At 42.9% G+C, this 24,656-nt stretch overlaps 1 long non-coding RNA gene across 1 annotated transcript; it reads left to right on the forward strand.

Moving 5' to 3' along the window:
* The first annotated feature begins 15,320 nt into the window (after nucleotides 1–15,320).
* On the forward strand, nucleotides 15,321–17,889 carry LOC144761406 (uncharacterized). Its single transcript, XR_013595706.1, has 3 exons — nucleotides 15,321–15,416; nucleotides 16,828–16,965; nucleotides 17,691–17,889. It is a non-coding gene; the product is annotated as an uncharacterized LOC144761406 (long non-coding RNA).
* The last annotated feature ends 6,767 nt before the right edge of the window (nucleotides 17,890–24,656 follow it).

Raw genomic sequence — 24,656 nt, forward strand, 5'->3', positions numbered from 1 at the left:
ATGTATATATTTAGGACTGTGTAGGGGGCATGGAGAAGCTGAATCTTCTGTAAATGTCAAAATTATTGTACACAGTGCTCAACTTCTGCGTACTCTTTGATATGCTAGACTCCATCTGCACAATGAGATACCTAAGCAAAGGAAACACAGGTGATGTGATTGTGAAATGAGGAAAAGAAATTCCACATTTTTCAATTACATCACCTGTGTTTCTTAACTTTACGAATCACATTGTGCAGATGAGGTTTAGGCCTGTCCACGGATACAGAAGAGGTCTGACCTTTGTTCAAGAGTGCAGTGGACATGATTCACTTCATTGGTAGGCCTGCACATGTATTATCTCCTCTGTACTCTTCAACAAGCCTAAATTCCATCTGCAACCCTGAGTAGGCCTCACCTCAAACAAACCTCTGGATAGTCCACACCTTATCGTCATCCTGAATCAATCATTTAAAATGTTAGGGGCATATTTATGATGGCCGTGCGCCTCTTTTGCGCCGCTGTTGCGTCACTTTTGTGATGCAGCAGTGATGCAAAAGATGCACCATGTTGCAAGATAGGCCTCACTTCATCTGCAACAAGATACTGTTAGTTTAAAATGTATATATTTAGGACTGTGTAGGGGGCATGGAGAAGCTGAATCTTCTGTAAATGTCAAAATTGTTGTATACAGTGCTCAACTTCTGCGTACTCTTTGATATGCTAGACTCCATCTGCACAATGAGATACCTAAGCAAAGGAAACACAGGTGATGTGATTGTGAAATGAGGAAAAGAAATTCCACATTTTTCAATTACATCACCTGTGTTTCCTAACTTTACGAATCACATTATGCAGATGAGGTTTAGTCCTGTCCACGGACACAGAAGAGGTCTGACCTTTGTTCAAGAGTGCAGTGGACATTATTCACTTCATTGTTAGGCCTGCACATGTATTATCTCCTCTGTACTCTTCAACAAGCCTAAATTCCATCTGCAACCCTGAGTAGGCCTCACCTCAAACAAACCTCTGGATAGTCCACACCTTATCGTCATCCTGAATCAATCATTTAAAATGTTAGGGGCAGATTTATGATGGCCGTGTGCCTCTTTTGCGCCGCTGTTGCGTCACTTTTGTGATGCAGCAGTGATGCAAAAGATGCACCATGTTGCAAGATAGGCCTCACTTCATCTGCAACAAGATACCGTCAGTTTAAACTGTAAACATTTAGGACTGTGTAGGGGGCATGGAGAAGCTGAATCTTCTGTAAATGTCAAAATTGTTGCATACAGTGCTCAACTTCTGCGTACTCTTTGATATGCTAGACTCCATCTGCACAATGAGATACCTAAGCAAAGGAAACACAGGTGATGTGATTGTGAGATGAGGAAAAGAAATTCCACATTTTTCAATTACATCACCTGTGTTTCCTAACATTACGAATCACATTGTGCAGATGAGGTTTAGGCCTGTTCACGGACACAGAAGAGGTCTGACCTTTGTTCAAGAGTGCAGTGGACATGATTCACTTCATTGGTAGGCCTGCACATGTATTATCTCCTCTGTAGTCTTCAACAAGCTTAAATTTCATCTGCAACCCTGAGTAGGCCTCACCTCAAACAAACCTCTGGATAGGCCACACCTTATCGTCATCCTGAATCAATCATTTAAAATGTTAGGGACAGATTTATGATAGCCGTGTGCCTCTTTTGCGCCGCTGTGCGTCACTTTTGTGACGCAGTGGCGGTGCAAAAGATTTGCTATGTTGCGACATATTTACAACTTGATGCATCTAGGCAGATGTGTCATGCTGTAAAGTCCTGTGCCACATGAAACCTGCATCAGATTTCATGTGAGCGTTTTGTTGTAGGGTGGGCCGTCATTTGCATGAAAGCCCTGTAAAACTAACACAGTAAAATTAAGAAGATTTCACTGAGTCACAGTTATGGCATTGCTGAATCAAATCCTTACGCCTGTTTGAAACAGGCATAAGGAGTGATGCACCATGCAATGTGTGGCTTGCCCCTGTGCATTGCAGTAGATATGTCGCGCTTACGACGTGATTCCTGCAATGCGTCGTTTTTTTGGAACAGATGCGTGACGCATCTGTGCTGTTTTTGCTCAATGGTGCTCTGCATTGTAAATGCGGCACATCATGGGTGGCAGAGCAGTGGCGCACGTTAACTAGTGCATCCCTGGGGATGCGCCAGTTAACATAAATCTGCTCCTTTAAATTTAAGTATTAGCAGGGGACACAGTGTTGGTGAGGCTTATCCAAGGTTAAGAAGAGATGAGTCCTGTTCACTGAAAAATTGGACATAGGCCTCACCTCCTCAGCATCGCTGGACATGGTTAAATAATATCTGCAAAATGTTACTCTTGTTAAATAATTTTACAATTATAGTCTCTGAGATTTGTCTCTTACTCTGCAACATCTCATTGTTGTTCTCTTTCTTTAAAGATAACGACAACATCAAGCATGAGTGATAATGAGCAATCTGTTGATCTCGATATTATCATTGAAATTGTGATTGAAACATCAGTGGAAGTATTGTATTGTATTGTATTGTGATTTGTAAAGCGCGATTGCTGCCCAAATGGGCGTCCAAGCGCTAGAGCATGGATAGCCGAGCTGAGGGTGGCGGAGACTGAGATTTAAGTGGGCCTGGCAAACAGAAAGGTTTTCAATTGTTTGCGGAATGAGAGTAGGTTAGGGTTGGACCGGATTTGTAGTGGGAGTGAGTTCCACATTTTAGCGGCCTTTAAGGAAAACATCCTTCCTCCGGTCCTGGCTCTCCGTACTCTTGGGACTACGGCCAGAAAGGCCTCCGTGGACCGAAGGGGTCTATTAGGGTGGTATTGAGTGACCAGTTTGTTAATGATCGCTGGACCTGACTTCCAGAAAGCTCGGTGGGCAATACATAGTGCCTTGAAAGCCATTCTCTGTCTCACTGGGAGCCAGTGTAGGCTGCTCAGTGCGGGTTTAGCAGACTGTGTCCTTGGAATCTGTAGCAGGGCGCGGGCTGCGCAGTTCTGGACCACCTGTAGCTTTCGCATGGACGTCTCAGGGGCACCCACATACAGGGCGTTGTTTGAATCCAGCCGGGACTGAATCAGGCCCTGAACTGCCACTTGTTTGGCTTCCATTGGGAGGAGGGGGAGGACTTTCCTTAGAGTTCTGAGTAAGCTAAAACAGATGGCGGATAGTTTTGTAGCCTGGGTGGAGAAGGAGAGGTTTTTGTCCAGCCATACTCCTAAGCTTTTTACACTTTCTTTGGGAGTGGGAGGGGTGCCCAGACACCCAGGCCACATGGAGGGAAGTGACGTGGGTGATGCGGGACCTAAGAGCATGAGCTCGGTTTTGTCTCCATTAAGTTTCAAAGAGGAGCATGTCATCCACTTTTTAATGTCCTCTAGACAGTTCGTCAGACTTCCTGAGGTGTGACCGGCGCCTTCCTGAGTCATTGAAACCACTAGCTGGGTATCGTCAGCATATGATACGATTTTTATACCCGAGGGTTCGACGAGTCCAGCCAGTGGTTGCATATAGACATTGAAGAGCGCGGGGCTTAGTGAAGAGCCCTGCGGTACTCCACAGTTCAGGGGTTTTCTGGCTGATATTGTGTCCCCGTCAAAGATCTGGAAGGATCTATTGTGCAAGAATGAATCAAGCCATCTTAGAGCATCGCCTCCGACACCGATGTTGCGCAGACGGTTCAGCAAGGTGGCATGGCTGACCGTGTCGAAGGCTGCGCTTAGATCAAGGAGGATCACTGCCACTGATCCTCCCTGGTCTAGTATCCTTCGGGACTCTTCGGTGACTGTCAGCAAGGCGGTTTCAGTACCGTGTTTGGGTCTGAATCCTGTCTGGGATGGGTCAAGGAGTGCATGGCTTTCCAGAAACTGTGTCAGTTGGGTATTTATGTACTTCTCCAGTACCTTGCTTACCCAGGGAAGTAGTGAGATTGGGCGGTAGCTGGAGTGATCTTCTGGGTTGAGGGTGGGCTTTTTCAGCAGAGCCCGTACCATAGCTCTCTTCCATCCATTGGGTACTGTGCAGGAGGATATGGATGAGTTGAGGAGCTCTAGCACCACGGGAAGAATGGCTTGGCTTGCTTGGAGCAATATTTCTGGTGGGGCAGGGTCAAGGGGAGAGCCAGATTTAACTTGGCGTGCCAGTTGTTGCAATGTCTCCAGGTTTAGTGGGGGGAAGTGGTCCAGCGTTGGCTGTCCTGGGGAGGGGGAATTAGTCGGAGAGGTCTGATTGGGTGTTATTGAGTTGTTGGCAGCTGTAGGGAAGGCGGAATAGATCTGAGTGACTTTGTTATGGAAGAAGTCTGCAAGTTCATTGCATTGTTCTAGCGTTTTCGGGGCTGGGGGGGCAGTGTTGACGGTAATGCATTTTTTGACCAGGTGGAAAATTTCCTTGGGTTTTGATTTTGCTGCCATTATTTGGTCTGCGAAGTAGGAGGCCTGGGCCGCCCTAACCCCATTTCTGTAGGCCTTAATAGCCTCTTTGTATTGGGTTTTTTTTTCTGGGAGAAAGTCTAGTCGCCAGGCTCTCTCTTTTTTCCTGCAGAGGCGTTTTAGGTCTCTCAGGGAATCTGAGAACCAAGGAGCAGATTTGTGTGACCTCTTGGGAATGGATTTCCGTAGAGGAAGGATCGTGTCCAGTGATTCCCTGATCCAACCCTCATAGTTGTTATTTGCTTGGTTGGGGTTTGTGCAGGGAGGTGGGCGAGAGCATTCAAGGTTAGTTGTCCATGGCTCTATGAGAAGTTTTTTCCAGTTTCTCTTGGTAATGGGATGGGGGGTCAGTGAAGGAGGCTTGGTGGTAGACCAGGTGAGTGGGACAAGAAAGTGGTCTGACCATGGGAGGCAGATAGGTTGTCCGACCATTAACTTGGAGCAGTTGCTAAAAATTGGGTCAAGTAAGTTCCCTTTTTCATGGGTGGGGGATCTCACCAACTGGATCAGTTGTAAGGCTGCTAGGTCCTCTGTTAGTTCCCTGGCAGCAAGGTCTGTAGGGGAGTTAAAATGTAAGTTGAGGTCTCCTAGAACCGTATAGTTGGCCGAGGTTAGAAGTCGATTAGCGATGATATCTGGGAGAGATCTGTGGAACAGCTTTCCTGGGTCTGGGGGGCGATATATCAGGGTGCCAGAGAAGGAGCTGTTCGCTGTGAAGTCTATGCTGAATGCTAGGCTCTCGCACTCAGGAATAGCTTCAGTAGTAGTGCGGCAACCAAACTTATCTTTTAGGATGATAGCCAGGCCTCCGCCTCTTCCCTTGGTCCGGTCTAGTCTGTGGATTTGGAACCCGGGGGGTAGGGCTGAGACTATGTAGATCCCTTGGATGATTTAAATCCTGAGGATGATGAAGAACATGATGAGGATGCCGATTTGTCAGAATTGTATGACATAGGGTGGGAAGCTGACCTGCTCGAGCCTATGGAACTATAAACATTTATTTTTAAAAGTTACTGGAAATGAAAAGTAACCATGTTAACCGTTTCATTTAAAATTAAACACATCTTCAAAAACAGCTTGTGTGAAGTGTCTTTAATAAAATAGGGAAATATGCTGATAAAAATTAGTTCAGATTCACATATAAAAGAGCAAAGGTCAAATGTAGAAGCATTCTATTTCTTTGCTACTATTTGTGAGTACTAAATTTGCCAATGCACTAAAAATTATTGTATGTAAAATTGACAAGTAGTGTGTTAATTTTTTGACGACTGTTATTGATTTACTGTTTGGTAATAGTGGTTAATAACATTTTTTATTATATTTTACCACAGATTCAACTGCAGATCATTTCAAAACTACAATATGCCATCTAAACAAAGAAACCGAAAGGCTACAAAACGTCAAAGACAGCAGATTACTAAATGCTTGCAGCAGTCCTCTACAATAAAAACTCGTCAAGTCACCAAGAAAGCTCGGGGTAAGAGAAGGAAATCATTCCTAAGAAACATTTGTAAAAAAAAAAGTATTACTACAGAACATGTTTTAGTCCTGAAAAAGAGAGCCAATTTAAACTGAAAGGAAAGGCCGATCAGAAATGTTACTGCTAGAGCAGGAGATAACTCTGTGCATGGTAGTAGAAGGAAAAATCAGTTTAGGGACATTCGCAGACAAATGTTCCGCAACAGGATAATTGGCAATTTGTTAAAAAATATTAAGAAAGGTCAACAGAAAGTGTTTTTTTATAAGAGAAAAAAAAAGTTGAGAAAATTATTGATCAGGCATTTGAAATTAAGCGAAAGTTATTTATTTTGATAATCAATAGAATTAGGAAACTAAACAAGGCAATTTATGATTTCAAAACAAATAGTAGATGGAAGAGAACAGTTAATCGTAGTAATTTTTGTGAAGTTTTTTCAGGAGAATGGATGCATAGTTCAAGTTGTGAGGCATTTTTTAATGAGGAGAGTTATTTCCAGGATAATGGTTTGGTGCATGCAGTTGACACCAGTGGTCGAGCTTATGAGGTGAAAGATGGTTGTCCAATTGAAAAAGAAAAACTTGTGACAACAGAGGCAGAAGAGGTGTTAGGTAATGAGGTTTTAGGAAGACGTCCTAAGGGACCAGTGTATACCTGGAAGTGTAGTAGTATTTGCAGTGTGCGACAGGATTCCATCAATTTCCTTTGTGATTTTGTACGGACATTTAATAAGAAAACTTTAAAACAGAAAATGAAGTTGTTGCAAGAATTAGATCCTTGCAGAGTGAGAGAAGTGACAGGTTTGCATGGTCATTCACTGGCTTGTCTTTTCAGGAGAGTATGCCAGAGTGTTTTTCATCATTTCAGGATGCTAGCAGTGCATCATAATAAAGTGAGGAAATTAGTTAGAATGTTGTATTATGCTAAGAGTCCAGCAATTATGCTTAAACAATTATGCACTGCTCTTTTGCATGGTTCTGAAGTAGATGTGAAGAATATTTGTGAAGAAATTGAGTTTTGTTACTTTGCAAGTAAAGAGGAGAATGTTGAAATTGACCCAGAAGAAGAAGGTAATGTGGAAGATAGTGTACAGGTTTCCAGTACAGATAATTTTCAGAAGGAAATTGCCACGTTTCAGGTGAAATCAAGTGAGAGGCCTAATTTCACTTGTGTGTGTTGTCGACGGCGCACTTATTATAAGAATCAGACTAAGTTAGTGGATTTATATGCGGAAAGTGAAAGGGAAAATAATAGTGAATGGAAGGATTTTGCAACATACTTGATGGTAGAAAATTGTTTTGATTTGCGATCGGATCAACGTGTGTGTACTTATTGTTGTAACAAATTAAATCAAAACCGGATGCCTGCTAGAGCGGTTCATAATAATCTGGAATTGGTTGAGATTCCTTCTGAATTGAAGGATTTAAATATTTATGAATCTATTTTGATTCAAGGTATCCATCCCTTTCAGGCTATTGTACGAATGGAGCCAAAGACAGGGAAATTGCCTCCATCAGATTTACAGAGAGGATTAAAGGGACGAGTTGTTTATTTGCCTCTAGATTTGAAGAAAAACATTAATACAATTGGAGTAGAGAAAGTGGATGAGGAACCTCTGGTTATCTTAGTTAATGGGGTTCCGACAAAGAGTAAGAAAATCTGGCAAGATTTAGTGGATGTTAGGAAAGTCAAAAAGGCAACATTGTATTTGAAGAAAAACAATAAGTACTACAAGAATGTATATGTTGCAGAAGAGGAAGTAAGTGAAGAAGAGGATAGCGATTTGTGTGCTGGTCAAATTGAGAAAGTAGAAGCCTCTAAAAATGAAGAAATATATGAACATTATAGTGTTCATCCTTTGCATTCCAAGGAAGTCATGGGGAATGCTATTGAGTTGTTTCAAATGAAACAAGCCAAAGGAAGTCACATTAGTGTTTGGGAGGAAAGTTTGGAAGCTCGGTGTTTCCCACAGCTATTTCCAACAGGTCAAGGAGGAAGATATGATGAGCGACCTGATCAAATTCCTGCTTCTGAATACTGCACTTTACGATTGTATGCAGAAGATCCTAGGTTTCGTCAATGCATTCCCTATTTGTTTCATCTACTGTTTGAAAGCGATCTGTCTGGACTGTCATATGCAGTAAACAACATCTTTAAAAGTGGTGTACAGATGCAAAATATCTCGGCAAGTGACTTTATGGATAAAGTCAATGTGCAAGACAGTATTTTGGATTCTCACCTGATTAATCTCATGGCGTGTCAGCGTTGTACTAATGAGTACTGGTACCGTCGTCATGGTGATTTAAAATGTATGCTGAGGAACTTAGGAACTCCCACATGGTTCCTCACTCTCAGCTGTGCTGAGTATGGCTGGGAAGACTTCTTGAATTTCTACGAGAGGCAAATGGAAATATTGAAAATATCGAATTCAAGACACCCGGAGAACTGTGCTCTTTGGATGCAGTGAATGTATGCAGGTACTTCAATCATAGATTTGAAGCTATGATGTCTTTCACCATGAACAAGAAAAATCCACCTCCTGGAGAGGTGTTGGATTTCTTCTGGAGAAAGGAGTACCAAGCAAGAGGTGCTCCTCATATACATATGCTGCTGTGGATCAAAGATGCACCCAAATTTGGAACAGATCCAGATGACTTAGTGATGAGTTTCATAGAACAGTATTCTACATGTGCTGTTCCAAAGGCAAAGGAAGACAAAAACCTAAGAGAACAAGTTTTACGCTTCCAAAGCCATCGTTGTGGAAAGTACTGTCGTCGTAAATTCAGAAACAAGGACAAGTTCTACACAAAATGTTGTTTCGCCTTTCCACGACCGGTGATTTCTAAAGGAAGACTGAACAGTTTGATGTCTTCGCTGCGACATAATGTGATGAAGAAATCACCCAAAAATACATACAATTTGAAAAGAAACGAAGAGTCCAAGTACATCAACGACTACAACCCTGTGATTTTGTCCATGTGGAATGCTAACATGGATATACAGTTTGTGGCTGATAACTGTATGGCTGTGGCTCGGTATGTGACATCTTACATCACCAAAAAAGAAAAGACAGAATTGAAGGATATGTGGGAGGACATTTCCCGTGAAAAGAGCCTCAGTAAGAAGTTGTACAGTTTCAGTCTGAAGATGTTGTCACATCGAGAAATCGGAGCTTACGAATGTTCTGACCGGTTGTCTTCAGCAAGTCTCTATGCCAAATCCAGGAGTATCATTTGGGCGAGTCTTGGTCTTGCTGCAACGCGTAATCGAGTTCTGAAACCTATACGGGAAATTGAGTATTTGGCGGAAAAGGAGCCAAATAGTACAGATATTTTGAAGACCAACATGTTGGATACATATTATCCAAATAGAAGCAGTCACCTCGAGAATGTTTGTCTGTATGAGGTTCTACAAAATTACATATTCAAGAGGAACATCAAAGAAGATATTGATAAAGGAGTGTATGCTGTAATTGGAAGTGAGGGATGTCTGGTCAAGCAAAGAAAATGCCAATTGGTAAATCATCGAAAATTGAGTGGTGAGTCTCCTGAAAGAAAAGAGTTTTTCTATTTAGCACTTTTGCAACATTTCAAGCCTTGGCGTGCAGAAGAGGAACTGCTTGGAGATTTCCTCTGTTACGAAGACTCTTTCAATGCCGCCAAGGAGACTATAGAATGTCCTGTTTTTCCCAAATATCTAGAAATGTTGAATGCGGAAATTGAGCAGGAAGCAACAATTGCAGACGAGATTGCTAGAGACAGTTCTCAGGACAGTCAGAGTTCTGTTTCATTGAGTCAGGATCCACTAGGAGGACCAGTTATCGAAAATGAAGCTGCCACTGCCATGATTGAAGTGGAAAGAGCCATGGCACATGCTCAGGAGGATGCGGTTAACTTAGAAGACTTGGAAAGACAACTCAATGTTGAGCAGAGGAAAATATATGACGAAGTTACTAACCAAATTGATCATGGATTAAGTCATGAGAAGAAAGAGTGCTCATGTACGTCGTTGAAGCCTGTCCGACTGTACATGAGTGGAGAAGCGGGAACTGGAAAAAGTTTCCTCATTAAAGCAATTTCATGTTATTTGCAGAAAATAACTGAGTCATCGCTGTCTTGTGTTGTCACCGCTCCAACTGGACTGGCAGCACATAACATTAAAGGTATTACTTTGCATCATCTACTGATGCTGCCAGTGGAGCATGATAACAAATTACAATACCACAAGTTATCTGGAGATGCTTGTTGTGAAGTTTCAAGAGTCTTGAGGAAAATGAAACTTCTTATCATTGACGAAGTAAGCATGGTTTCCAATGTCATGCTTGCCTTTGTGCATTTGAGAATGCAAGAAGTTCTCAAAACAGAGTATGATGTGTTATTTGGTGGCAAACACATCATTGTTTTCGGTGATCTTCTGCAGCTGACACCAGTGAACGGACAACCTGTGTTCAAAATGCTCACGCATGAAGATACCAGGAAGTGCCTAGGGAGCATTGGCAACGTCAATATATGGTTAAACTTCAATTATGCTGAACTGCGTGAAAATATGCGTCAAGCGAAGGATGAAGATTATAAGAATATTCTACAAGATGTTAGAATTGGAAAAGTGACCGAGCATGGGAAAGAAGCTTTACATTCACGATTACTGTCAAATTTATATCCAGAAGAAGACGTTGTGCCTGAGAATATTTTTCGGAAAATTACTGAGAAGAAATCTGGAATATGTTTGATGCCAACTCTTGCAGAATGTGCCATCTTCAACAACAAAATGTTGCATTTAGAAAACCAAGAGATTGTGAAACTGGAAGCTATTGACAGAGTAGAGCATATGGGAGCAACAATTATTTTGTCTGAGAATTTGAAATCAAAATTGGATTCATTAGAGAAGACTATATCTAAAACTGCAGGTTTTGAAAAGACTCTGAATGTTTGCTTAAATTGCCGTATCATTTTAAGAAGGAATTTACATGTTGAAAGAGGTCTGGTAAATGGATCAATGGGTAATGTTGTTGATTTTGAGAAATACAGAAATAGAGATGGAATTGAATTTTTAAAAAATTAAATTTGATGGCATTGAGGAAGTACAGCTAATTGGTCGTTGCTCTGCTAGGTTTTTGCTTGTAAAAGACTTATATGTTCGCCGTAAGCAGTTTCCTGTTTGCTTGGCATATGCGGTGACAATCCATAAATCGCAAGGTTTAAGTGTAGACAGTGCATTGGTGAATATTGGCAGTTCTGTGTTCAAGGAGGGTATGGCATATGTGGCATTGTCACAAGTCAGAACTTTATCGGGATTGTAATTGATTGAGTGTGATGTCACAAACATTTGTGCGGATCTAGATTGTGTTAAGGAATACAATAGGTTAAGAAGAGAGTATGCGCCACATTTGCCTCAATATCCTTTGTTTGAGAAACGTGTGGTAGGCCGGAAACGAAGAAATTTGACCAATAGTAGAGAGGTTGTAGCAAAAAGACGAAAAGTCGATGAACCCGAAATTATAAGCAGAAAGAAAAAGGATTTTGTTGAAGATGTTGTTGGTTTTCAATTTGAAAACAGTTCTGGTGTCAACTGCTATGCTAATGTAGTGGTTAATGTTTTGTTTTCTCTAGAAAATTTAAAAGAAGAGATTGTGGTCAATTCGGATCAAAGATTTTGCAGTTTGTTGAATTCTGTGTTAGAGAAATGTAGCACTGATAGAACAAAAATAGAAAGTGTGTCTGAAATTCGAAATCTGTTAGACAAATGTTCAGGTCAAACGCAATTCTCTCAAAATATTCAGCAAGATTGTCAGGAGTTAGTAATGTATATGCTTGATGTATTGCAAGATGAAGGTGTAGATGTAGATCACCTGTTTGGCCTTTCTTATCAATGGCAGCATGACTGCGAGAACTGTAGGGTATCAAGTACTACTAGTGTAGACTCAGAAAAAGTTATATATTTAACTTTGCCAGACAGTAAATCAGTGTCCTTTAATAAAAGCTAGTAAAAGCAGCCGATCACAACATGGAGTGTAGCCAATGTAAGTCTGAAATGTTGTCCACATTATTTATACGAACATATGGCCAGTATGTCATTTTAATGTTCCAACGATGTAGGCCTGATGGAACAAAATTGACAACTTTAATGAAAAATGTTGTGGCTTCGCAGTTGTCAATATCAGGAAGGACTTTTGTAACTGCAGCAATTATATATCATGATGGTCCTTCAACAACATCAGGACATTACACAGCTTATTTGAAGTCTAGAAACGGCTGGTCATTCTGCAATGATTCTGTTTTAACTTTAAAAAAAAAATTGCCTTTTGACCTTAAAAATTCTTACCTGGTGTTTTTACAACCAAAATTTTAGGGAAAGAATCTCGGGATTTGCTCTGAGGAATTTCAAGAGGTTCTAATGGCTCCTACACTATTTGGCCTTAAGGATAAGTGTAGTACAGAGTTAAAATTTATTTTTGAGTTTTAAGTAGTTACTGAAAAAAAAAAGGTTTTCTTACAGAAAGTGGTGGGCACGGATTAGTTAAAAGACAACAGAGTATTTCCCAAAGCAAACGGTGTTCTTACCATAACACTTGACGTCATGGAAAAATAACTGCACTTTGAATGAGTTCAGAAAAACTGTTTCTTTTAATAAGCTAATTCAAGCAGCCAATCAAAACATGGAGTAGAGGTAATGTAAGTCTGCAATGCTGTCGACATATTTTGAACAAAATTTTGGTTATAATGTCATTTAAAAATTCCAACTATATAAACCTGATGAAAATAAGTTTTCAACTTTAATTTCAAATGTTGTGGCTACACAGTCGTTGATTTTAGAAAAAAAATTCTAACTGCAGCTATTATATGACATGATGGTCCTTTGACAACATCCACTTATTACACATCTTATTAAAAATATTCTTACTTTCTGTTTTCAGAAGAAAGAATTTAGGGTAGGTAAATGGCCTATAATGATTCTAGGAGTTGATATAATTTTATGTACTGTTTTAAATTGCTTTGTGATTAAAAGTGATGTAGAGAATTAAATAATTGTAGTAGTCATAGAGGTAGTGTAAGTCTGCTTCATAGTAAGCAGTATCAGTGTCATAGGAAATGTGGAACATGAGTGAGCAAGAAGGGTGAGATATTACTAGTACAGGATTGTGAAAGTGATCTTGAATAGTCCTGGGCGTAGTTCGCGGAGCCGCACTCCGCGGAGCTACGCGAAGACGCACTTGCACTCCGCGACCTACGCGTAGCTCTGCGGACATGCGTAGTTGCTTGCTAGACCCGTTCGCGCGCCGTTTTTTGTCTTCGGGAGCGCGGTGCGCGTGTTCGGGGCGCTGCCTGCATGCTCGAGATAGCTAGCGCGCTAAGTTACCCAAGAGGTTTGTCCCGCCCGCTTGCGTTCCCTTATTTCCTGTTCCGGGTCACAAGTAACGTGTTCGCGTTGTGTAAGACATGTTTGGGAACTCATCTTCTTGTTCGCACTACAAAAGTGCGTGATCGCGTCAAATATCGCGCGAACATACCCAGGCGGTCGCGACGGGCGGAGCCATCTTGGATTTCACACTCTGGCTATGGTTTTGGGCCTATTTTAGCATCTAACTCCTATCTCTGCAATCCTGGTCTTTTCACTCACTTTTTCAAACTTTCTTTAGTTATTACCTATCTCTCTCTGTGCCTAGGTTTATATTTTTCATTTTATTTCTACTTTTACAACTTTTTTGCAACTTTTCTCTTGTTTTATATTACTTCCTTATTTTACCTTGCTTCTTCCTTCCCCTACCTTTTTGTCTTCAACTTTTCTTCTCCCCTCCACCCAGAACCATGGTGAAGGGTGCCAGCAGCATCGGCGGCTCAAAGGGCAAGGCGGCTGTGCCCAAAAAAACCCGGCTGCCTTGCGGCAGAATGCGCCCCGCAGGAGTGACGGCCCGCCAACTTTTTGGGGAGGAGGAGGTGGCTGCCCTGGTCTTTTTTATCCAGCGCCACCTCCCCTTGACCTTGGCAGCAGGCGGCAGGCCCGGCTCCAGCTACCGGCGTATTGAAGAGCGTCTCCGGCGGTGGGCGAAGGTGCGCCGGGCAGTCTTCCGCTGCTCCGGTATCCGGCGTACCCACCATCAGCTGTCCCACCGCTGGGCCGACATTTTGGACCGGGAGCAGGACCTGTTGGACCTGCTTGGTGTTGAGGTTGTGGGTCTTGGTGAGTGGCTACCCAAAAAAAAAAGTGTGTGTGTATATATATATATATATATATATATATATATATATATATATATATAGTAGTATAAATATTGTTATTGTATCTTTGTAAATATTGGCTGAATAAGTAACGCGATGACTGTTGCTCCTAGTTACATTTCCGATGTATTCCGGTATATCTACTGTAATTGTATGACACTGTTCTTCTTCACTGACTCTTGCGTGTTGTTTCAACTTGGCGCTAGCTGTTGCTGTTTATTGATGTGAGATTTTCTTTATTGAAGAGAACTGAAGTTAGTTAATGCTATTAATAGAGTCTTGTCCTTTCTTTGTCCATCAGTGAAATAGCGGTGGATGGATAATTGTACGTAGTTTGCATATTGTAGCATTTTTTTCACGGCCTTCTCTTCTGCATGAATCCTCCTCTGGCAATGAATGCTGAAGTTACTTTGTTCTTCTTACCTCAGCCAGGGCCGGCTTTAGGCATGTGCAAGCTGTGCAACTGCACAGGGCCACCAAACTTCAGGGGCCACCGCACCAATATATCCTTAATTTAATAATCCTCTGAGGATGGATACATATTTGCGTGGCGGCCCCTGGCCGGGATTGGTTGCCTCCGGCTCTGTTCCACTTCCAAACACCCTGACTCCCCTCTTCACTGTCCTCTGTCCTCCGCCCCGACCTCCTCTTCCGGGGCCCCCTACCTACGCTCCCTGCCCAGGAGGACCACCATGAGCCTAGAGCCACCCCTGCCTCAGCCCTCCATAGAACTGATGTAGTTTGTTTAATGAGTGGTAGGCTTGGCAGCAGTAGCGTTCAGTCAGTAGCAGAACAAAATATGATGCAACGAACGTACAATTTCGTGTATGCACAACATTTCTGCATGTCTCCTCCTTGTGATCTATGCATTTTGCTGGCAAAAATGAAAAATAAATGACTACTCACAGATAATTGATTACCCCATTCTTGAATCTCTTGAATCAGTGGTGTTGTTCAGGTGTTACTGCCTCTGTGTTACTTAGTAATCTGCAATCAGAATGTTTATGGAACATTTGATTTGTTTTCTACAAGTATACAGTCAGTGAATCCTGCAAGGCAGTAGTAATTTGGTAGATCAATGTTTGTTTCTTTTAATGTTCTAGCAGTGGTTTTTGAAATGATGTCTATGTTTCACAGCATTCAATGTTTTTCTCTTTGTTTATTATTTCTTACATGAACCACAGAACCCAGGGGCAAGCAGAATGCTGGGACCGAGTCGGCGGGTGAACCACCACAGGCACAGAGCTCCTCTACTGAGGATCCTGCTGCTGTCCCCAGTAAGTCCAACAGTGCTTTCTTTTGGAACAATGATATTTCCCTAACTTTGTAACGGAGCTTTTTTTTTTCAACCGATTAATTACATTAACTTCCTAAAGAAATTTTGACTCTTTAGTAAAGGTATTAATCTTTTCCATAAATATGTGATACAAAAAAAATTAGAATAGCTGTAGGCACAGGGTCCACTCCTGTCTTAGGTTTTTTCCTCTGTAATGTCTCTGCTTTGGCAATTGACACCAACCAAGTATGCATCCAGATGTTTGTCTAGTATTTTGTAAACGTTAGTATACCACTACTAGTCTTGTGGGTATTCTATCTTCTATGGAGTCATATACATATTACATAACTATGTATGCATGCACCAGAAAATTGGATGTTGGTGCTGATAGGCAGGTTGGACCTTACTTACACCTCAGTCACAGAACTCTGAGGAACCCACAATTCACTGAACGACAACCTATATGGGCTCAGTCATTGGTCAATTATTCAATTATCAAACTCCTGAACCCCAATACCAAGATGCCCAATGCTTTTATTACACAAACCATAACCTAAGAAACCCCCTTTTGCTCACTCACTCGTGTGAGTCTACAAGACAACAGACACTGAAAATAAACTTCAGTTCAGAGTCAAAGTGGTACTTCAAAAGCTTTATTTTGTTAGAAGTAAGTAAGTAACATCAATGTTTTAAGTTGTTCCGTGAAATACGTCGAGGGGCCCACCAGAAAAAATCCAGAGTTAAAAAAGGCAGAATAAAGTAATCAACATTTGTACAGCTACTAGTGCACGATAGGGAAATGTGGGAAATGTCAGAGACCCCTCACCATTCAACATATACTGGTTACATATGCCTCTTTTTGGTAAGCTCTGGAAATGTCAGCTTCGTAGAAGGAAATCTTCTCATCTGCCGAAAATTAATGACAAAAGTGGTGCACGTTAGACAGTATGAAATACATTTAGGCCAGTTTTATGCAGCCATGCTAAAAAGAAGTTGTAACCTGTAAGCAAACTCTATTCCACAATCCACATAGAAAACTTAAATACGGGCCCTTTTATTTTCCAACCTCTTCAGGTGTATGCATTGAACAATCATGTTGCCTCAAAGGCGTCTTCTCGTACTGCGCAACAAGCTGCGAGGTAGCATGCGCAAAACTGGATACATTGATGTACAAAGGTTACATAGTTCACTTCAAATTTCCAAGGACTAGAGTAGCAGTACAGATGAGATGAGCTTGGGTACCATACCATAACAATGAATGCTAATATGTGTAGTGACTCTGCTGTACTATGCAATGTGGACTCCTACTGATTACGTACGTTGTACTTAACTGTTTTGAAGAACTCCATTCTTGGTGAACAAGTACAATGGGGGCTGTGTATCCATCTAAAAAGGTGTACTTATTTTTATAGGTGCAGAACCCGTACCATCCACCAGTGCCGACGGGGACAGCGGCGCAGCGTCAGCGATCCCGGCGGGGACAGGAGGATCAGAGGCACCTACACCAGCACCAGCAGCAGTGGGGGGGGAGCCAACAGCGGTGGGCGATGGTAAGTTACATTCAATAGTGATCCGCATTACTTGGTGGGAGGGGAAAACTTCCTCACTGTACTCTACTGGACAATATATGATGTTACCTTTACTTGTCATTACCATGCTTAGCATTACCACTACAGTAATGCAGGTGGCTGATAGCAGTTGGATGCATGGGTTGTTGTTGAAGCATGGAAAGGGGAAAACACAGCTGCCAGCGTGGTTGGGAGACACACCCTATATCGGTGGTTAGTGGATAGTCTCAGCAGCAGCGGTGTTTTGGTCAAACCCAAAGGCAAGGGAAGGAGGGGACGACTGGATGCATGGGTCGTTGCTGGTGAAACACACACCAAATAAGGTTTGTTGCACGATATAAAGAATGATAGTCTCTACTAGACATGTACTACTAGCTGCCCCCTGTTAATTAATGTTAGTTTGAGACTGTTCCCGCCTTCCCGGAATCAGAGTATATAATATAAAACGAGATATGAAAAAGACAGGTGTTCGTTCTAATGTGTGTGACCATTGAAGTACACCCATGCTACTAGGGCAGGCATAATGCCGTGCCAAAAAGTCCAACAAATTAATTATATAGGCCGTAGAATGTTCAAGATAGATGCAACACAATTTTTTGTACTCAGCTTGCTTGCTAGTGCTACTGTGCCACTATGTGTTGAATCAATGTTGTGTTCTTGATTTGCGGGGATTTTGGATTACAACAATTCTGTTTCTTTCTTTATAGTTACTCCTTCCAAACCAACAAGGAAGGAGTTGGCAGTCCGGGCCCGGCAGCGGAAACTGCAGGCCATCGTAGAGGCCTACCGCCGGCTGGTGGATCAGGCCGAGGAGGAGGAGGAGGAGGCGGCGGCAGCAGCTGCTGCCTCTTCCAATGCCCCGGCCCCCAAGCCTGCAGGACTACGTCGCCGTGGTCAGGCAGCCGCCCGCCGCCGAATTGTTACATCATCGGCGGCCCCCCACAACATGCGTGCAAATGTAGGTGCCGGGAATTTCAAGAAAAGATTCTCCGCCGGGTAGCGAGGCTTCAGGATGAAATAGAGGAGCGTGTCAAGATCATGGTGGACAAACACCTGAAAGCCCGCAGGCTTTGAAATGGACCCTGTTGTTTGCCCCTTTTTAAATCCTTTTGTTGGTGGGTGGGATTTGGGTGTTGGGGTTTACATTTAACTTTGAAATTTGGTTGGGGTTAGGGGAGGGTAGGGACAGCTGTGGGCCTGGGGTAAGATTTGATATATATTTTATTTTTCTATCATCTTTCTTTATGTTATGTTAAAATAAAAATGAGACAAAGTTATTTTCAAAAGAAAACATTTGAAGTTCATTTGTGTTTGTTGGGGGGGTGGAGGGGGGACTGTTTCACCAAATAATGTACGTTGTGCAAAATCACAACGTTTAATTGGCCATGCAGGTCAGGGGACAGTGCTTTCGAATTAAAAAATATATTGTCCACATCTTTAACATGCAGACAGGTAGATGCGGTAAACCCTCACCGAGTTATAGTTGTAGTATTAGAAGAACTACCAGTCTGTCTTGCGTTATACCTCACAGCAAACTTATCTTACCTGTGATTGCTGATGATGAAGTGGGCTGTATTTGTTTCCCAAGACAATGGATAAGAATCTGTTGTTCTGAACTTCTGTTATAGTAGTAGTAGACAGACCCTGCCAGTAGCATTTTGAGACAAAAAGAAAGAGGCAGTCATTTTCGTGATAGACAATGTGGGGGTAGTATAAGTATTAAGTACAGTACATTACACGACTGACCCAATACAATTTTGCAACTGCTAAACTGAAACAAAACAATGGTTTTGGGGACTGGAAAGTAAGTGCAAGAGAAGATAAGAAGTTCAACTGTAGTTGTAGTACTCACGTCAACGTCAAACTTTTCTAAATCATAATGCTGTAAACTTAAACACAAACAATGATGCCAATTAATTACGTATTCGTTGTTTGATGGTAATGGTAAATTAATTGGCATTATACACAGAGCTTGAGTTGGGAAGCAGAAGAAGATCCCGGCCATGCCTTTTTGAAATGACACTATTGTTGCTTTCACCACATCTGCCCCAGCAAGCGCGTGATCAAATTGTTGGTGTATATTTAATGTAACAAACATCGCACCTCAATGAAACCACGCAGCCCGGGGGAAGAGGGTTAGGGTTTGTTGAATGGATGGGTACGGGGGTTTGCGGAAAGGTTTGTGAAATAAAAACAGTACGCATGTAGACAACAAAAGCAAAACAATGAAGACGATGATTTATGATGTTGAATTTGATCCACTAGCCAATGAATGTAAGGAATAAACGTAGAACCAGGATACGCAGAATATCATTCTTTGTTTCCCGCCATCCAATTGCTTGATGATGATGATTAGTGGTAATGGTGATGAGTAGACGCTCATAGTATAATAGCAGTGGGTGAAAAACGTCCAGCCTGTGTGGATTGAAAAAGAAAAGGCAAATACAAAAGAATGTGAATGACCTAAACAAAGTGTATTTGAAATACAGTGCAGATAAAAAAAATAATACAAGCGGAGTAGTCGTAAAGAGAGGACTTTCAGACTGAGGCGGCTTCGATACAATATGTTATGTATAAGTCTACTACTTGCACATCATTATTAATCTAGAAGTACAAGAAAAGATAGGAGCCAGCACAGAACAGACCCACGACACAGGGTCGCCAGTAACACAAACTGCATTTACCTAACAATTTGACTGAGCCAGAGAAAGGGGCATAAAAATTAAAAAAGCAACCTAGCGCTTTAAAAATTAATCAACAAAATCAATGCGTCATTCTCAGTCACCACTGTACCACTGCACAGTGCACACACATGAAGTAGCCTGGGTCTACTGTGCTGTGCCTCTTATTTGTATTTACCTTGTATTCCACTCCAAGAAACATCGTACATCAATCAGCGCAGATCCAACTGCCTGACAGCGTGCAATGATATGTGTGGTGTCACCATCATTATCAGGTCTGGCACGTCTAGTCCAACAGCACCAGCAACTCAGTCTACTCTGTAGTGAGTGACTACGAACGATAAATTAAGTCCTGACTGCACCTGTAGTAGTAGGATCACAAGTGCGTAAATAATTTATATTATTAAATAACATGGAAAAATTGCCCATCACGTGAGTCTGAACTTACTAGTATACTTCAATTCCATGCACATTTGCTCAGAGTCAGCTAAACATCCTATGCAATGCATTGCATCATTCATTTAATATACCTGTCTTGCTCTTGTCTTTCACTATCAGATGATTGATCACAGATGCTGCCGAGCCTTTTAAAAATAATGACGAGTCACAACAAGTTGACTTCAGTTGTGGATGCCTGCTCAATGACACTGAAGAGTCGTCTATGAATGCCTGCAGACAGAGGTGGTAGCATTAGGAGTAAGACAGTGATGAGTTGCAGATTTCAAATGATATAGAGGATGGCTGTAGTCATGACTGTACGGTTCACTTGTTATGGAGGGACTGTTAGAGGCTACATTATTGTACTATACTCCATCTACATACAACATCCAATGTATGGCTGGCAAGATGGAATTGTATTGACTTGAGTGGGAGGCAAGAAGATGGAGCAAGACTCTGAGGAGTGCTGCAGTCAACAAATGCACAGGCGTGCAACTCCAGTAGGTAAATAAAAAGATACAGTGAAAATAAATGCACAGGCGTGCAACTCCAGTAGGTACATAAAAAGAATCAGTGGTGGGGATGGATTTGGTTGTGGTTTTGCAGTTTAGCACCAGAAAGCCATTGTTAATAAGAAAATAACACAAATAAAGGAAGGGAGAAAGTAACAATTTAAAAGCCTAGTTGTCAGGGAAGAAGAGCTCGTCCTCAAACTCTGTGCGTTCGGACAGAAGTAGGTCATGTACCCCAGTAGTGAGGAGGTCTTCGGACTCGCTTTCTTCATCCTGCTCTGATTCACGTACTTTATAGTCTGGTGGTATGAAGCGTTGATTCATTTTTATCATTGTCAGCCTCTCCACGCTTTTGGGGGAGAGACTAGTCCTTTTCGATGTCACAATGGCACCAGCAGCACTGAAAACACGCTCAGAAGAGACACTGGCTACAGGACAAGCCAGATACTTTATCGCCAGCCTGCTCAGCACTGGCCACTGTCTCCTTCTTTCATACCAATAGACCAATGGGCTTTGCTCCATGAACACCTCTGTTGTGTCATCCAGATATAATAATCCACATTTGTAAAGCGCACAATCACCCGTAAGGGTCTCTAGGCGCTGGGGGCCGTCGGGAAGATTAAGCAAGCTATTGCCCAGAGTCACATGGTGCTGGGCTGACCTGCCGCCGGAGCCGGGGATCGAACCCTGATCCCCAGATTCCAGCGTCAGTCGCCCTGGCCGCGGCGCCACACCTCTCCCTGAACCATCCGCTCAGTGTTCATTGGGGCTCGGCTTTGCTGGTCCTCTTTCCCCTTTCCAACGGCAACGGACTTACCCATCCCTTTCTGTAGAAAAAAAGCAGTTATGCTTTTGGTTGGGTCTGCTGAATCAGATCGTGTAGGTGCTGCTTTTGGTACTGTTGGTGCCTGCTGGAAATCAGACGCACTGCTCTCATGCTGTGAAGAACTTGCGTCAGGAGTACTTGGACTGGCCTGGGCTGGCACTGGCAGACCTTTAAGTAACAGCCGTTCAGTTTCTAAATCATTAGCTTCCGCAGCTATGGAAGTTTTGTACTTGGCAACATCCTCATCTGAAAAAGGAATTACTGCGCTACTGCTGACAAATAATTTGTACCGTGGATCCAACATTGTTGCAGTTATGTAATGTTCACCTGACACAATCATTTGAAGCCTTGCGTTTAGAGATAAGCGGTTGGCTAAGCCCTTGGCCAAGGTATATGCCTCAACTTTTTGTTCGTCACTTTTGTATGTTTGACAGACCTCCTTCACCTGTTGCTCAAGCATGTACAACAATGGGATGGCTTGGCCCATAGTACAGTCCTCCCTGCTAACTGCACGTGTGAAGACCTCAAAGGGTAGTAGCATCTCTGTGATGCATTTAATGAGGTCCCACTGCCACATCTCAATGGTCAGGGCTTTAAGATTAACAGTAGGATCTACTAATCTTCTTGACATGACATAAGCATTCAGTGGTATGTACTGCTCAAAGAGATGCTCAAGCATGAAATAAGTTGAGTTCCAACGCGTTGGGACCTTCTGGATCAGTGCTTTGACTGGCAATTTATGCTCATGCTGAATGACCCGTAGCAGCTTCCGTCCTTTAAAAGAATGGTTAAAGTGCGTGCATATTCTTCTGCAGATGATCAGTATGTTGCTGACTTTGGCTTCAGTTTTCAGAAAGTCTTGCACGACTAAGTTGATGCAGTGTGCCAAACAGGGTACCCTGAAATAATGTCCTTCTCTCATTGCCTTCACTACATTACTGCCATTGTCGGTGGCAACAAAACCAATCTTAAGGCCTCTTGGTTTCAGCCATTCAAAGACCTTGGTGTTAAACTCTGACAAAATGTTTTCAGCAGTATGACTTTTCTAAATAGCAAACATGGCTATAGTTGCATGTCTGCGCGTATCATTAAAAATCCCAGCAACGTCAAGGAGGCCTGAAGTTAACTTGTCTTTAACACCTGCAAAAGAGATCCAGTGTGCGGTGATGCACATGAAATCTGTAGCATCGCAACTGCTCCACATGTCTGTTGTCAGGTGGATACAATGGACAACACTCTGTTGTAAGGCTTTCCCAATCAATTCCAGCACGTCGTGGTGTAGTGCTGGAACAGCAACTCGGGCAAAATAGTATCGACTGGGAACTTTCCATTTTGGGCAGAGGGTTGCCACTAATTCCAGAAATCCAACAGCCTCAACAAATGAAAATGGGAGATGGTCCAGTGCCAACATTTTCGCAAGTTTCGCATTGTACAAACATGCTATTGGGTGGTTCCACTCGTACATTCCCTCCTGCCTAAACATGCTAGGAATGGTACGCTGCTTTGTATTTCTTTCAGTTATGCTAGACGGACCACCTTGCATCGCAGACTTTGCACTCCTTGGTGTCTCCAGCTGACTCTGGTGCCACTGAGAAGTTGCTGATGCGGAGGATGTGGACTTTACCACTCCAGTGCTGGCGACAGGGCTCATTTGTGTACCACTCCTAGATAGAAGGTCATCGTCTCCCTCTTCTTCTACCTCCTGGTCAACCATGAGTGGACCTTGTAGCACTGTATCCCCACCAACACCAGTGCTCACATTTTTTAAGCTTGCAAGGTGGTTCTCCCACCTGATTAAGTGTGTTTTTTTCAAATGGGTCGTTTGGCCTCCAGTACCATAGTTTGTACCAATCTTACCACGACTAACATTGACATGACAAATGGTGCATACAGCAATGTTCTCCTGAACTGGGTGAACCGTAAAGAAGTCCCACACTGGGGAGGTAAACTTTTGTCTCCTGCCATAGGAAGAGGAGGACCCACTCCCAATGCCGGGTGGACTGGAGGATTGTTGAATTTCACTATGTGACAGCTCAGTCCTAGTACTGCCACTACCTCCTTCTGTTGAAGTGGCGCTTCTGCTGGATGTCGGATGCTGCCGGGCCTTCGCTAATGAAAAAATGGGAGCTGGTGTTACTTTGGGTGTTGAGTGTGTAGGAGTTATGCGTGCTACCTGCTCATCACTAATCGCAGCATTTCTGGATAGGGTGAAAATGTTGGTCTCTACATCCTCTGCACCAGGAATAACGCTCGTGATGATGACAGTGTCAGACCCGTCTTTATCACCAGCAGTATCCTGCTCACCTACATCGGCCTCCATAAGTTCAAGCCTTGCTGGAAACTTCCTTTTTCCTAGCCTGGTCTTCTTGGGATGTCTCTCCTTTGAATGCTCAGATAGTTGTGGCTGCCAATCCGTATCAAGGTCATCGGAAGGGATGCTTGGCGAAGAACTCGATGCACTAACCCTCCTTTCCCTTGGTGAATTCAAAGACAATAGATCACCTCCAGAAGTGGCTTCCTCTTCTTCTTGCTCGGAATGAGGCTCTACTTCCTGAACTGCCCCGACTTCGGGAGGAACAACTACTACTATTGCGTGCGGAGATGGTGGTTGTTGTTCTTGAGGAAGTACTATTGCGGCCTGTGGTTCTTCAACAACTAATATTGTGGGATTTGGTTGTTGTTGTTGAACAACTCCAATTGCGGGCGGTGGTTGTGGTTGTTCAACAACTGTTGCGGGCGGTGGTTGTGGTTGTTCAACAACTGTTGCGGGAAGTGGTTGTGGGTGAACAACTCCTATTGCGGGCGGTGGTTGTGGTTGTTGAACATCTACTGCTGGCGGTGGTTGTTGAGCACTTTCATCTTGCGTGGATTGTGTACTACTTTGAGACAGCGATAAGTTTAGTTCAGGCTCAGTATCACTGCTCGCAAACATTAGGCTGGCTACCTCTTCGACCCTCATCATGTGCTTGGCCCTGGGTTGGTGGCTTGACGCCACTAATGCGGATGTGCTGGTCCCAGCTTGCACCCCAGACACCGCTGCTGCAGGCGTACCTTTTGGGGTCCCAAAACAGGTTTTGGGGTCCATACCAGACTTAAGTGACACTTCCTTCTTCTGTTCCTTCTTCTCAGCAACTTTCTTGGTGGTGGAGGACCTGGTAGCTTTCTTAGGGCCCATCTTCTTCTGATGTCAGCTCACAGCAGCACAAATTGCAGAGA

Source organism: Lissotriton helveticus, chromosome 6 (assembly GCF_964261635.1).
Source record: "Lissotriton helveticus chromosome 6, aLisHel1.1, whole genome shotgun sequence".
Lineage (NCBI taxonomy): Eukaryota > Metazoa > Chordata > Amphibia > Caudata > Salamandridae > Lissotriton > Lissotriton helveticus.